The sequence below is a fragment of the Equus quagga genome, chromosome 11 (assembly GCF_021613505.1).
Source record: "Equus quagga isolate Etosha38 chromosome 11, UCLA_HA_Equagga_1.0, whole genome shotgun sequence".
Taxonomy (NCBI): Eukaryota; Metazoa; Chordata; class Mammalia; order Perissodactyla; family Equidae; genus Equus; species Equus quagga.
This window is the reverse complement of record NC_060277.1, coordinates 10,972,239-10,988,728: the sequence shown is the minus strand read 5'-3', so window position 1 is coordinate 10,988,728 and position 16,490 is coordinate 10,972,239. Positions and strand designations below refer to the sequence as shown.

At 39.4% G+C, this 16,490-nt stretch overlaps 1 protein-coding gene across 5 annotated transcripts in view; it reads left to right on the top strand.

Annotated features, from left to right (window-relative positions):
- NCOA7 (nuclear receptor coactivator 7) overlaps positions 1-16,490 on the top strand; it is a 138,157-nt gene that overhangs the window by 64,469 nt on the left and 57,198 nt on the right. The window lies entirely within an intron of this gene.

The window sequence follows — 16,490 nt, the reverse complement described above, 5'->3', positions numbered from 1 at the left end:
AAAAAAAGACAACTTGGGAGTTTTATTTGAGTGGAATCTTAAAATGAGTCCACAGTGTTATACAGTTTCTCAGAATAATCGTTATATCTGAAACTGCCTCAGCAAAAGTGGCATATCCAGCAGGCTGGAGGTGGTAATCCTGCTGTACTTGGATCACCCGTCTCACACCTACTGCTCCCACCGCATGCCAGCCTGGAATACGTTCAAAAGAGGATGCAAAGAAAGGGAACTGGGAGTCGAACCTTGATGTGGCATGCCCGTTACAGTGTACTCACGATTGTGAGGCTAGAAAGAAGACTGAGGGGGTCTCTGAGAATAAACTGCATTACAGTATGTGAAACATGGGCTGGTAGCAGAAGTTTGTTCCATTGGTCTTAATTAATGCTGAAGTTCCTGGGAGACAGATCTTGTCCCCCTGTTTAATATAACTTTTCTAACAGTGCTCATCAGAGAGAAAATGGGCTGCTGTCGGGCTGGTCCTAAGGGTGGCTTTGCTGACATTGCTGCAACACAGGCAGGTGAGGTGTCTGCCGTGGAAAGAGTGTGAATGGCAGCCGTCCAGAGGGCTGAGGCGGTTCGCTTCTGTATTACATGGCTTAGCTGATGCTGTGGACGCTGCATTAGGATAGCTTTTTAATGTGCCGCCCTCTGTTGTGTGTGTAACACTGAGTCTGAAACAATACCCTTCACTCACTTCTTGATCTAACTCTCACTTGACTTCACAAAATCAGCTCAGTCATCATTTCTTCCAGAAAGCTCTCCCTGCCCTGGCCATCACATTAGACTTCCCTTCTGCCTTGTCATCATGGATTTATTTATCTGCTTCCCTATATACAGGCTGCCATGACTTGGACCCTGTATTATTAGCTTTGTGTCGTTTCTGCAGCATTACAGCTGGTCTTTAAATGTGCACTGAGTGGATGAATTAATCCATAGATGAAGGAGTACTCTGTTTTCATTTGCTTGAGTTTCATGAATATTCTGGAAGGATAGAGGGGACAGGGCAATAGGTGGGTCAGAATTATCCTGTGATTTTTATCTGGTAGCAATAAGTAAAGAGATGTCATCATAGCTCTTCATCCTCTCTCAAGAATGGCAGTGATGACAACCAGTTGGGAAGTTTGGGGCCTTTCCTCAGGAGAATCCAGTGCTTAGGGGAAAACGCTAGGTGGGCCACTGAAATCCAGGGTTCCTTGTTCTTTCTACCTCTGACGCTAGCTGACAAGCACTCATGTTGGCAGGTTTCCTTCATCTCCTAGGGCTGACCTGGCATGTTCCCTAGACTCCTGTCGCAGGATGTCATTCTGTACCACTAGGTGGAGCGTTAGACCTCAAGTCATCCCAGTTCCAGTCAGTGCTGCGTTTGGTGGCTCTAGTCTGGGGAGCAGAGACGTTGAAATGGGAGGATCTTTTCAACCGCACTCAAGATTTTGACTTTATCCCACCCTGTCGTCAATGGGGAGGTGTTGGTGGAACTCCATTCACTCCACATTTTAAGATGGTAAATCTAAGGACAGGGGGTAGAAGTGAGTCTGAAGGCAGGTTCTGCTGGTCCAGACTGGGGCAGAGGAGAAAGAGCTCCGTGACGAGAGATTTTCTCATGGAAACAGCAGTATTTGGTGAGCAATGAATGTGTGAGGGAGAAAAAGAGCAGAGTCCAGTACTGGCAAACTGGAAAAGTCAAGAAGGAAGATAATGAATTTGTGTCTGGAGATGTTTTCGAGGTGCCAAGTGGATTTGTCTAGAGGGACCTAGATTTCAGGTGAAAGGCCTGGAAATTGCTACTTAAATGTGAGAGGTAAATCCATACATGTAAAAGAAGTAATCCAGGGAACACGGAGTCAAAACAAAAAGTTAATGGATGACAAATGATAATGAATTTATAGAAAAACAGACTAGAAAGATCTATAACAATATGTTGATCATTGTTTTCTTTGGATACAAAAATTGCAAGCTTGGTTTTCCTCATTTTTTTGCGTATTACACATTTTATAATTATTTTTAATATTAATCAGAAAATATAGAGAACTGAATATTAGAGCAGAGTAAAGCCAAGGGCTTTGCAAAAAGAACATTAGACAAATGTAGAGTTCTATAATCAGTATAAAAGAATTACTTTCTGGGGGCTGGCCCCGTGGCCGAGTGGTTAAGTTCGCGCGCTCCGCTGCAAGCGGCCCAGTGTTTCGTTGGTTCGAATCCTGGGCGCGGACATGGCACTGCTCATCAAACCACGCTGAGGCAGCGTCCCACATGCCACAACTAGAAGGACCCACAACGAAGAATATACAACTATGTACTGGGGGGCTTTGGGGAGAAAAAGGAAAAAATAAAATCTTTAAAAAAAAAAAAAAAAAAAGAATTACTTTCTGTAGGCATCTATTTCCACATCTATAACATTACCAACCTAAGGAAGCATATTTTGAAAAAATAATGGTTTTACTTGTTAAATTATATTTATCTGTGCCTCATGTTAGCCTTGGGCAATAATTCGTTGCTCTCTCCTGACACAGAAGAACACAACACTTAAGATGCTGACAAAAGATATTATGGAAAGATTGAGTCATTAGAATTGCCTGTTCTAACAAAATGGTGTGATTCTAAAAATGTTTTGTTTTTGAAAGGGGAGTAGGAAAAAGGAAGTGGAGTAATTATGTAAGGCAGATGGCATCAGATAAGTCTTCCAGCCCTAGTATAGTGTGTGGCATACAGTAACCATCTCAAAAGAAGCTTCTGGAATAAGTGAACCCAAACTTTCTGTGCTTGAACTTGATATATAGGACTCCCTTTTCACTTATTTTATTTATTTATGTAAACTCCTAAGGAATTGTTTGATAAAAATACATCTTAAAATACTTTTTAAGATTAGCTATTAAATTTGACACATGTATGTTGGAATGTTTACATATGTATCAAAAGATGTTTGGTCCATATTAAAGTATCAAAATATATTACATGGCATGAATTAGATCACAAAATTCTTTTACATTAAAGAAATACGTTATTCCTTAAGTGCACATCTTTGCTTCTATGGAAGTGATGATAGGAATGGGAATTTTATAAATGTGGATAATATCTCAGCAGGGAAATTCTTCAACTGAAACACAGGTATGCAGGTGTAAGATTTAAAGGAGGTGGAGAAATTGTATACATATGGGAGCACGCGTAAAGTGAAATAAAATATACTATTTTTTTAGTATTTTTATATAAAAGATTAATACTAAGAATTCTGGATAATAGAATAGATATTTTAAGAGAATTGGGAAGGTATTTTAACAAACAGAAAACACTTGAGTATGGCCAGTTTTGTGATTATCGCAGTTAAAGATTTATTTAGAGAGAACCTCAGCAGTGTAAAGGATGAACTGAGCTTTGTGGTAATAAATCTGTAATATCTATATTAATCATTTTGAATCATAGTTTTCCTTCCTGAATACAAAGGAAACTTAAAAAGAATAAAACAATAAGTGAAATTCTCTGCTTTTCCTTTGTTAAACTTTTTTGCATTTCACTCCAACATGAAAGTAACCAACTACTTGATTATGTCAACAAAAATAATCCATAACCAATCTATAAATGAAAATTTGGGAGAGTTTATTCTGAGCTAAAATGTGAGGACCATGGCCCAGGACCTTTCTTCCATAAGGAAGAAAGGGCACCAAATAAGTGAGGTGTACAGAGTGGTTATATACCCCCAAAGAGGATGTTTCACATAGGATTGAAATGTCCCTTTTACAATAGTCACCAGACTGCTCTGTCACACAGCGATTGATGGACACAGCAGGGTGGCAGGTCTTTGTCTCAAGCTGGGTGGACACAGGTGAGCTACGTGGTCAAAGGTGAGCACAGCAATCAGTTCCTAGCCTAAGGAAAGATGCTTATCCTTAAGGAAATGCCAATGTGGGGGGAAGTTGCACCTTTATCTTAAGACCATTTGTTCTTGCCATAGGAAATGTTTAAAGCAGATGTACAGTGCATGCTCAATGGCCATGTCAGGCCCTTTTGGAAAAACAAAGTCAGGCCGAATTAAGTTTACACCAAATGGCCTTCTTGTATACTCCAATATATCCTATTTCTTGCCATTTCTGTTTGTCAATTATTTCCCACGATGGCAACCCTGACACTTTTCCTTACACAGATTACTTTTTCTTGAGGTTTTTAAAACCACATATGCGAAGATTTCCTATCTGTTGTTTGTCTGTGTTTCACATTGCAAGTTCAGAAAGTCAAAGTTATGTTATTTTGATAAATTAATTCCCAAACATAAAAGTAGGTCAAGCCACAAACATATAATAACACTGTTCTATTCAAAAGTGTGATCATTCTGGTACTGTGGAAGCTCAAAGAATCACAGAATACAAGATTAAAATGGAATTTAATGATTTAAAAAACATAATGATAAGGTTGAAATTTCTCTCTGGGCTTAACTACTTGACTTAGTCATATATGTAATTACATTCAGAATGTTCGCTGGGTTTATGACTAAGTCAGATGTTACAGAACAACTGAAATAATCGGTTTCCTCAGATGTACAGTGAGATTAGTTCATTCATTCCACAAACACCTGAGGGCCTGCATGGTGCTGAGGCGGTATTAAGCTCTGAGGTAAAGTTCCGTGATAGACAACTGCCCTGCCCTTCTTGCATTCTAGACTTTCCTTCTGCGTGACTCATTTTAGTCAAGGACTGTAGTGTCTGTGATGTGCTTGAAGGAAGGAAAATAGCATTTGCGTGACGTTTTCCTTTCTGTCAAAAGAGGGTAAAACATGGAGTCATAGTGAGTACAGAACAAAGTTGAGTACAAACCATAATAGCGGGAATTCTTGTATTTATATTGGTTAGTGTTAATATTTGCTTTCGGTTTCTCATATAAAAACTCATTTCAGTTTACTTGGGTATTTTTTAGGAGAGTTTAGAACAGTGTTTAATTTCTAAAGAGACTGTTGGTGAACCAGTGGGCCCCTGGAGTACATTCTGCATGGGTGTTGCCTTGCAGGGCTGTGAAAGGTACACGCCAACAGGTGGCAAGGATTCCCTCTCCATCCTTGGGGTCTCCGTTATATCTGTGGTGTTTCTGCTTTCATCTCCACTACGCAGTTTATTTTTATAACCTTAAACACTTGTGGTTTAGCGTTGCACCGCATTAGGTTAGCCTCTTTGTTGAAATTCAGTGGAGTGGGAAATATTATGCCCAGAAGGCTTGAAAGCTTTGCTGGAATGGCTTTTAGACCCTTGTCGTCCACAGAACAACAGAAATAAAAGGAATGGGGTGGAGCTCATGTATTGCCTATGGGTACCTCTCCCACTGCACACCCTGGAATCTTTCTTCTCTAAAGCTAGGGTGGGGCCTCAGTGCCTTAGTTCAGGCTGCCTTTAGGTAATTAACCAGCTACCACAGACCTGGAGGTGATGTCATGAAGTCATTCGGTTTTCATTCTTCTGGGGAAATTGCTTCTGATACACACCCTTGAGGGTTCCATTGCTTTTTCAGAAGCATATTTCTAATGAATATTAGAGAGTAACTAAAAATCCCTCATCATGTTAAGGAAGTTCACTTTATTCTTAGTTTTCTAAGAGTTGGATTTTTTTATTTTGTTCTTTTTAAAATATAATAGCTGTTTAATTTCATCAAATGCTTTTTTGGTATGTATCAAAGTGAACAGATATGGTTTTTCTCCTTCAAACAATTTATATTCATCTATCATATTAATGTTATATCCTGTATTTCTGGAATGAAAGCTTTTTGCTTATGGTTTATAATTCTTTTAACACTCAACTCTATTCAAATAGCTATTTACTTATGTTGACTGAATTATTGTTAATAATAGAATTTTTAAGCACTTACTCTGTGCCAGGCTCTGAGATAAACACTGTATCCATCATCTCATTTAATCTTTTGAACAACATTATGAGATAGTTCTTAATTTTACAGAGAAGGAACTGGAGGCACAAAGATTTCAAGTAACTTGGTTAGCATCACACAGCTGTGAGAATATGTCAGGGTTGCTAGTTGAACCCAGTTCATTTTGACCCCAGAACCAAATTGTAATCGGAAAAATGTTTGGTGACATAAGAGAGGTGCCACATGACCTGATTTTATGATTAATGTCATCAAACTGTCATAGCCAAATGCACCAGTTCCCAGTATGGGGATATGCCTGTCATTGGAAACAAATTCTGTTTATAAGTCAGGATGCCCCTTTCTTAGAAAGATCTAGAGAGACATAGACAATTTTTGCTTCTCCAAATCCCCCTCATTTCGATTCCATGGAAAGCATCCTCCCTCTTTAGACAAGGTGTGGGGGGTCCTGTGCTGTCAGCCTCCTGTACCCCATGCGGTGATCTTATGATAGAGACAGAAGGAGTGGGGAGAATGGGTTGGTCAAGGGAGTAAGCAAAGAAGGGGGGACACACCCCTCAAGTAAGTGTAAGGCCAGTGCAGAATTGGTCTTGATGTAATTTGAAAACCTGATAGTTTTCAAAGTTCTGTTTGTACTTGTTCAGATCATTGATAACAGAAAGAAAGGCAACATACTGTCTTTTCTGTCCTTCCTATATCTATGTGGAGATTATGGAATCAAGAGCAGGGGATTCCCAGGTGTCTTTTGTTTCTGTTTTCAAGTACAATAATGAATAACGTCCATTGTCCTGCCTTCAGCCGGTCCCCAGTGGTCAATGAGAGGAGCTAGATGCTCAGGTTTGAAAGACGTTGGTATTGTATCATTCTTGCTGGTTTTCCTCAGAACCAGCACATCTAGCCAGTGCTGCCTTCCTTAACTAGCCCCTCCCCCGCCCAGCACAGAGAACTGGTGGCATGAGAGGATTCGGCTTGGTGTTGCTGGCTTTGCAGGTGGAGGAAGGGACCTTGAGCCAAGGAAAGCAGCCTACTTCTAGGAGCCAGAAAAGGCAAGGAATCTTCCCTAGAACTTCCAGAGGGAACTGCCTGTTGACACCTTGATTTTAGCCCAGTGAGACCCGTATCAGACTTGGAACCTACAGAACTGTAAGATAATAAATTTGTGTTTATTTTTAATTTGAGCCACTAAATTTGTGGCAATGTTACGGTAGCAATAGGAAATTAATCGCCCTGCCATTCTCCTGACTCCAGCATCCCCGTGCCTTGCCCGCCATTGCTCTGACTTCAGTGCCCTGCTCGCGTGTCGTAAACCCCGCAGGCGGCGGTTACAGCAGGGGGTTTGCTTGCTCCTTACATGGTCTGTCACCCTGGTGTTGAGCCCCACCCCTGGGTGAATCCTTACTGCTCCTTTCAGTAGTCACATTATTGAAACCCTATCTTTGCCATAGTAACTCTTCCAAAATCTACAATCCCTCAAGCCCCCGATCCTGTCTTCACCCCATTACATTTTAGCGAATGACGTTTCCCTCCTTTACTGATAGAGTTAACACCATCTATCTTGAGATCCCTCCACTTTTCGCCTCAGGACTCTGTGACCTCCCAGTTATCCATTTCCAGGTTTCCGTCTCTCATTCTCTGTGAAGCATTCGGCAGTGTTGTTTTCCGTCGCCACTGTGACATTACACTCCTCATTTTCCTGTCTTTGTAATCACCTCCCCGCCGCCCCCCCCGCACCCCACCCCGCTGCCGTCAGTTCTGTTCACTCCCCACGTCAAATCCTTCCTCAGGTTCTGTCCTCAAACCTCAGATCTTCTCTTAAAATTGATTCACACCTTGGCAGTTGTAACCGTGTCTGAGACGTCACAGATGACCACTGCAAAGGATTCCTTCACATCTAGCCTTTATGGCCCTCCAGGCCCCAGACACCATCCTGAACATCAGCCTCTTTTAGCCCCAGTGCTTGGAGAGAGAGGAGTCTTCTTTCAATAAAGGTGTATCTAGGCTCTCCTGGGATGTGGGAGCCAAGAGCCTGTGTTCCAGGCACTCCTGGCCCTCGTGTGGGGTGAGAGGGAGGAGGCAGGGCACCAGATCCACCTGGATTGAGGTCAACATAGGTCCCCCCACCCCATTTCAGCCCTTACCCTCCAGGATTTGAGAAACGAGATGGGCTAGGCTAAAGGGTCTGTGTTTCATTTCTCCAGGGTTTTGGTCGCTTTTGTCACAGTTACTTTCTTATTGCACTGGGAACAACCAAATCTGAAGCCTTCTTTTCAGAGGTGGAGCAGGTAGGAGGTTCGATGACTTTGCTCTGAATGTTTTCTGAGGACACCTGGCCAGCTTTCCCCTCCGGCAGTACATACTCTTACATCATTTGCTTCACATTCCCATGAGCAAGAGGGTCAGAATTTGGGTAGGTATAAAGGTCTGAGGAGGCCTGAAGCTGGAAGTTGAGGTGTCAGTGTCTCTGGGAGATAGTTCCACCCTTGGGAATGGTCATGGGTACTCGCCTGAAACGCTGGAGGGGGAGCACCATCCTGAAGCGCGGCCAAGAAGCCCTTTCCCCAGGCAGCTTGGGTCTCTTCCCAGCTCTCTTCAGGGCCAGAAACTTCTCCAGTGCTCTGTGGACTATGTGCTGCGGAACCTGTCTGGGTAAGGTATACAAGACTTCATTTACTGAGACACATAGTCTCAAACTTACTGCAAAAAAATATTTAGAAAGCAATATGAAAGCTTACCTTGTGGTATAATGACATGAAGACAATTAGGATTTAGAATGTGCCGGTGACCTCTCTGCTTTCTCTATTGAGTCAACTGTAAAGCGTAGTGTTCCATTTGTGACTTTGATAGGTTCATGTGATTTTTCCAGTATGATGTTCTATCAGTGAAAATGTTGGCCGCAATCAAATTCATCAGGCTCACGGATCTATATTAGGAAGTTTATTTAAGTATATACACTGGCTATCATATTAAGGCACAAGGCTTTCAAAGATGGGTAGGTACATCATTCAAGGTCCTTACCTCAAGAATTTCAAAATCTTAGACTCTGGAGGGAAGGCTTTTTTTTTTTTTCTTTTAGTAATATTACTATGAGATTTGTCTGGCCTACCCCCCTGGTCCAAAGGAAAGTAATGTAATTTTTGTACTAATTCAGGTATACATAGTTAAGTTTATCCTGAAAGGTTCTGCCAGCACCCGTTTTTCCTTTGCAGCCGAGCAATATGGAAACTCACAATTTGCTTGCTTGTCACAGTGCTCCCACTGGGACCAGAGATAATTATGCACAGCTTATAGAAGGGTGTGGACCACAAGCTGCCACCATGAGAAGAGGAAGCTTAGGCTCTAGAAATAGGAAGCACCTACAAAAGGAAGTGAAGAGACTGTTCTCAAAGCAAGAGCACCCAAGTGACAGCTGTTTATGGCGACAATGGGAAGGGCAGGATTGCGGGACAAAGGGAGCAGAGCTGAGACATTCAAAGGAGTGAACACCAGTGAGGTCATAAGAGTTGTAAAATGCGATGATTGGGTTTTTCAATAGGCTGTGTGGACTCTCCCGATCTACAGGATCTGGAGATCTAAAACACAGGCAGTAGCCTCATCCTGAAGGAATTTAGATGTGGCCGCCTGAAGGTAGGGAGGTCATTTTGTATAGTCCTTTGGTTCTATGTATGGATCTGATGGGACATACGAATGTCTAGAAAAGGACTCAATAGCAGCACCTATTTTTTTTTTCTTGGTTTTTACTTTTAAATAATGTAAAGGAGATATTTAAAAGTCAGATAAATCCCATGTGAATTAACTGTTTTCCTGTTTCTGTGTTACCTTCCAGTTCTTGTCTCGTACACCTGTATTTGTTGTATAGATGAAATGATATTGTTGATCTGTGTGTATGTGGGGACGTGGGACCTCAGATGTAAGGGGCTGAGTTAATCATACTTCTCAGTTCATGGCATGTCATCACTGGTCAGAGCTGGGCTCCCTGTTATTTATTCATTAATTCCCTTTTATCCTCATTCCCCTCTCCCATTTCTCTCCCCCATTCTATTCTGTTGTGTTCAGTGTATATAGGCTTCTATTTGTCTATGGTCTTGAAAAATGTGCGCATCTATTTTAAATATTTGTAATGATAGTCTGTACATCCGTTTCTGTTTCTCTTGATGTAAGCATGTTGCTGTGTATATTCTGGCTCGTTATTTCTAATTACTGCCTAGAATCTCAGAGCATATCTACCACATTTTGCTTACCATCCAGCTCCTCACTGCCACAGATGATGCTGTGATGCACCTCCTCAAGCAGGTGACTTGGTGAATGTACATGAAGTGTATTCCTCCTGGGAGAGGATGTATGTCTGTGAGTTAGATTGCTGACTCATACGGGCTATATATACTTATTTGCTGGAACAGCTGTACCAGTTTACATTCTCAGTAGCACTTCACATCTCTGCCAACACGTATTATCCAGCTTTCTGATTTTCGCTGTGCTAATAGGTGTACAATAATACCTTCTTAATTTGCAATTTTCTTCTTTTTTTAATTGTCACATTAGTTTATAACATATAAATTTCAGGTGTACATTATTATATTTCGACTTCTGTATAGATTACATCATGTTCACCACCAAAAGACTAGTTGCCATCCATCACCGTACAAATTTTCCCTTTTCCCCCTTTCGCCCTCCCCTCACCCCCCCTTCTCTCTGGTAATCACCAGTCTATTCCCTCTATCTACGTGTTTGTTGTTGTTGTTGTTTTATCTTCGACATATGAGTAAAATCATACAGTAATTATCTTTCTCTGTCTGACTTACTTTACTTAGCGTGATACCCTCAAGGTCCATCCATGTTGTCACAAATGGCAAGGTTTCATCTTTTTTATAGCTGAGTAGTATTCAATTGTGTACATACCACATCTTCTTTATCCATTTGTCTATTGATGGACACATAGGTGGTTTCCAAGTCTTGGTTATTGTGAATAATACTGCAGTGAACATGGGGTGCATATATCTTTTCAAATTAGTGTTTTTGTGTTCTTTGGATAAATACCCAGAAATGGAATTACTGGATCATATGTAGTTCTATTTTTAATTTTTTGAAGAATCTCCATACTGTTTTCCATAGTGGCTGCACAGTTTACCTTCCCACCAGGAGCATATGAGGCTTCCCTTTTCTCCACATCCTCTCCAACACTTATTTCTTGTCTTTTTAATAATAGCCATTTTGATGGGCCTGAGATGGTATCTCATCATGGTTTTGATTTGCATTTCCCCCCAGAATTAGTGATGTTGAACTTCTTGATCATGCGCCTGTTGTACGTCTGTATATCTTCTATGAAAATATATGTGTTCAGATCCTCTGCCGATTTTTTAATTGGGTTGTCGGTTTTTTGTTGTTGTTGAGTTGTATGAGTTCTTTATGTATTTTGGATATTAATCCCTTACCATATATATGATTTGCAAAGATCTTCTCCCAGTTGGTAGGTTGTCTTTTCTTTTTGTTGATGGTTTCTTTTGCCATGCAGAAGCTTTTTCATTTGATGTAGTCCCATTTGTTTTTCTTTTGTTTCTCTTGCCTGAAGAGACATATTCAAAAAGATACTGCTAAAACTGATGTCAAAGAGCATTCTGCTTTTGTTTTCTTCTAGGAGTTTTATGGTTTTATGTTCAAGGCTTTAATCCATTCTGAGTTAGTTTTTATGTATGGTGTAAGATAGCAGTCTACTTTCATTCTTTGGCATGTGACTGTCGGGTTTTCCCAGCACCATTTATTGAAGAGACCTTCCCTTCTCCATTGCATCTTCTTGGCCTCTTTGTCAAAAATTAGCTGTCCGTAAATATGTGGTTTTATTTGTGAGCTTTCAATTCTGTTCCATTGATCTGTGCGTCTGTTTTTGTGCCAGTACTATGCTGTTTTGATTACTACAGCTTTAGTATACTTTGAAATCAGGAATTGTGATGCCTCCAGCTTTGTTCTTTTTTTCTCAGGATTGATTTGGCTATTTGGGGTCTTTGGTTGTTCCACATAAATTTTAGGATTCTTTGTTCTATTTCTGTGAAAAATGTCATTGGGACTTTGATAGGGATTACCTTGAATCTGTAGATTCCTTTAGGTAGTGTGAACATTTTAACTATGTTAATTTGGCTAATCCATGAGCATGGAACATCTTTCCATTTCTTTGTGTCTTCTTTGATTTCTTTCAACAATGTCTTATTGTTTTCAGTGTATAGGTCTTTCATCTCCTTGGTTAAATTTATTCCTAGGTGTTTTATTCTTTTTATTACGATTGTAAATGAGATTATATTCTTGATTTCTCTGTCTGCTGTTTTGTTGTTTGTATATAGAAATGCTCCTGACTTGTGTATGTTGATTTTGTACTGTGTGACTTTACTGTATTCATTTATTATTTCTAATAGTTCTTTGGTGAGTTCTTTAGGGTTTTCTATGTAGAAAATCATGTCATCTGCAAATAATGACAATTTTACTTCTTCCTTTCCAATTTGAATCCCTTTTATTTGTTTTTCTTGCCTAATTGCTCTGGCTAAGACTTTAAATACTGTATTGAATAAGAGTAGTGAAAGTGGGCATCTTTGTCTGGTTCCTGTTCTTAGAGCAATAGCTTTCAGTTTTTCACTGTTGAGTATGATGGTGGCTGTAGGTTTGTCATATATGGCCTTTCTTATGTTGAGGTGCTTTCCTTCTATACCCATTTTATTCAGTTTTTATCATAATCAATGCTGAGTCTTGTTGAATGCTTTCTCTGCATCTATTTAGATGAGCATGTGATTTTTATTCATTTTGCAAATGTAGTGTATCGTGTTGATTGATTTATGGGTGTTGAACCTTCCCTGCATCACTGGAATGAAACCCACTTGATCGTAGTGTACGATCCTTTTAATGTATTATTATATTCAAATTGCTAATATTTTGTTGAGGATTTTTACGTGTATTTTTATCAGCAATACTGGCCTGTAATTTTCTTTTTTTGTATTGTCTTTGTCTGGTTTTGGTATCAGGATAATATTGACCACGTAAAATGAGTTAGAAAGCATTCCCTCCACTTCAGTTTTTTGGAAGAGTTGGAAAAGGATAATAAATCTTCTTTACTTTTATTTTTATTTTTTGAGAGTGAGGAATATTGACCCTGACCTAATATCTGTTGCCAATCTTCCTCTTTTTTTGCTTGAGGAAGATTGTTGCTGAGCTAACATCTGTGCTGATCTTCCTCTAGTTTGTATGTGGGATGCCACCACAGCATGGCTTGATGAGCAGTGTGTGGGTCCATGACAAAGATCTGAACCCGGAAACCCCTGGCTGCTGAAGTGGAGCACATGAACTTAACCACTACACCACTGGGCTGGCCCCTTAAATCTTCTTTGAACGTTTGGAGGAATTCACCAGGAAAGCCATCTGGTCCTGGACTATTCTTTCTTGGGAAGGTTTTGATTACTGTTTCAATCTTCTTATTAGTGATTGGTCTATTTGGAGTCTCTATTTCTTCTTGATTTGGTTTTGGAAGGTTGTATGATTCTCAAAATTTATCCATTTATTCTAGATTATCCAATTTGTTGGTGTCTAGTATTCTCTTATAATCCTTTGTATTTCTGTGGTCTCCATTGTAATTTCTCCTCTTTCACTTCTGATTTTATTTATTTAAGCCTTCTCTCTTTTTTTTTCTTGAGGAGTCTAGCTAGAGGTTTGTCAATTTTGTTTATCTTTCCAAAGAACCAGCTCTCAGTTTCATTAATTTTTTTCTATTGTTTCTTTAGTCTCTATTTCATGTATTTCTACTCTGATTTTTATTATTTCCTTCCTTCTTCTGATTTTGGGCTTTGTTTGTTCTTCTTTTTCCAGTTCCTTTAGATCTACTGTTCAGTTGTTTATTTGAGATTTTTCTTGTTTATTAAGGTAGGCCTGTACTGTTATAAACTTCCATCTTAGTACTGTTTTTGCTGTATCCCCTAGGTTTTGGTATGTCGAATTTTCATTTTCATTTGTCTCTAGGTATTTTTTTATTTCTCCTTTGATTTATGTTTTGACCCAGTAGTTATTCAGTAGCAAGTTTTTAAAATCTCCACGTATTTGTGACTTTTCTGACTTTTTTTCTTATAGTTGATTTCTAGTTTCATACTGTTGTGGTCGTAAAAGATGCTTGATATGATTTCAGTCTTCTTAAATTTATTGAGACTTGTTTTGTGGCCTGATATGTGATCTGTCCTGGAGAATGTTCCATGCGCATTCAAAAAGAATGTGTATTCCTTAGTTTTCGGATGGCACATTCTGTATATATCTATTAAATCCATCTGGTCTAATGTGTCATTTAAGGCCAGTTTTTCCTTATTATCTTCTGTCTGGATGATCTATCCATTGATTTAAATGGGGTGTTAAAGTTTCCTACTATTGTTGTGTTGCTGTCTATTTCTCTTTTTGTGTCTATTGATATTTGCGTTATGTATTTAGGTGCTCCTATGTTGGGCGTGTAGATATTTATAAGTGTTATGTCCTCTTTAGATTGGTCCCTTTATCATTATGTGGTGCCCTTCTTTGTCTCTTGCTGCAGTTTTTGTTTTAAAGTCTACTTTGTCTGATGTAAGTATTACTACCCCAGCTTTCTTTTCATTTCCATTTGCATGGACTATCCTCTTCCATCTCTTCACTTTCAGTCTTTGAGTGTCTTTAGGTCTGAAATGTGCCTCTTGTATGCAGCATATATACGGGTCTTATTTTTTTAATCCATTCAGCCACTCTGTCTTTTTTTTTTTTATTAAGGTTATGAAAGTTAACATCCTTGTGAAATTACAGTTGTACAACATTATTAGTCATGTTGTAGGTACACCACTTCACCCTGCCCCCACCACCCTTTCCCCTGGCAACCACTGATCAATTCTCTTTGTCCATATGTTAACTACCACCTATTAGTGGAGTCATACAGAGTTCGTCTTTCTCTCTCTGGCTTATTTCACTCAACATAATACCCTCAAGGTCTATTTTGTTGTGAATGGGACGACTTTGTCCTTTTTTATGGCTGAGTAGTTTTCCATTGTATATATATATACCACATCTTTATCCAATCATCAGTTGCTGGACACTTAGGTTGGTTCCATGACTTGGCTATTGTGACTAATGCTCCGATGAACATAGGGGTGCATGGAACTTTTAGAATCGCTGATTTCAGGTTCTTAGGATAGATACCCAGTAGTGGGATGGCTGGGTTATAAGGTATTTCTATTCTTAACTTTTTGAGGACTCTCCATAGTGTTTTCCATAGTGGCTGCACCAGTTTGCATTCCCACTAGCAGTGTATGAGGGTTCCCTTTCTCCACAGCCTCTCCAACATTTGTCACTCTTGGTTTTGGATATTTTTGCCATTCTAACAGGTGTAAGGTGGTATCTTAGTGTAGTTTTGATTTGCATTTCCCTGATGATTAGTGATGATGAGAGCCACTCTGTCTTTTGATTGGAGCATTTAGTCCATTTACATTTAAATAACTATTGATGAATATGAACTTATTGCCATTTTGTTACTTTTTTTCTGGATGTTTTTGTAGTTCCTCTTTTCTGTTCCTTTCTTTTTCTCTTGTTCTCTTCCCTTGTGATTTGATGATGGTCTTTGGTGTATAGCTTTTTATAGTATCCTCATAATCCTTTCTCTTTATTTTTTGTGTTATTATAGGTTTTTGGTTTGTGGTTACCATGAGGTTCATATATAATAACCTATGTAAATAGCAATCTGTATTAAGTTAATGGTTTCTTAAGTTCAACGTCATACTAAAAGCCCTACACTTTTACTCTCCCCTCCGCTATGTTTCATGTTTTTGACATCATATATTGCCTTTTAATTTTGTGTGTCCCTTAACTTCTTATCATAAATATAGATGGTTTTAATGCTTTTGTTTTTTGACCTTCATGCTAGCTTTATAGTTGGTTGATCCACTTTACTATATACACTTTACTGTATATTTGCTTTACCAGTGATATTTTTTCTTTGATAATTTTCTTTTTCCTATTTGTGGCCTTTTCTTTTCCACTTAAATAAGTCCCTTTAACATTTTTCATAAGGCTGGTTTAGTGGTGATGAACTCCTTTAGTTTTTGCTTTTCTAGAGCACTCTCTCTCTCCTTTCATTCTGGATGATAAGCTTGCTGGGTAGAGTATTCTTGGTTGTAGGTTTTTTCCTTTCAGCACTTTGAATATATCATGCCACTCCCTTCTTGCCCTTAAGGTTTCTATTGAAGTCAGCTGATAGCCTTATGGGTTTCCTTTGTATGTAACTTGTTGCTTTTCTCTTGTAGCTTTTAGGATTCTCTCTTTAATTCTTGATGTTTTAATTATAATGTGTCTTGGCGTGGGCCTCTCTGGGTTCATCTTGTTTGGTACTCTCCATGCTTCCTGTACCTGGATGTCTGTTTCCTTCCCCAGGTTAAGGAAGTTTTCAGCTATTATTTTTTTCAAATAATTTCTCTGCCTCTTTCTCTCTTCTCCTTCTGGGACACCTATACTCTGGATGTTAGTAGGCTTGGTGTTGTCCCAGAGACCCCTTAGACTGTCCTTGTTGTTTTTAATTCTTTTTTCTATTTAGCTTGGGTGATTTCCTCTACTCTGTCCAGATCTCTGATCTGTTCTGTGTCATGTACCCTGCTGTTGATTCC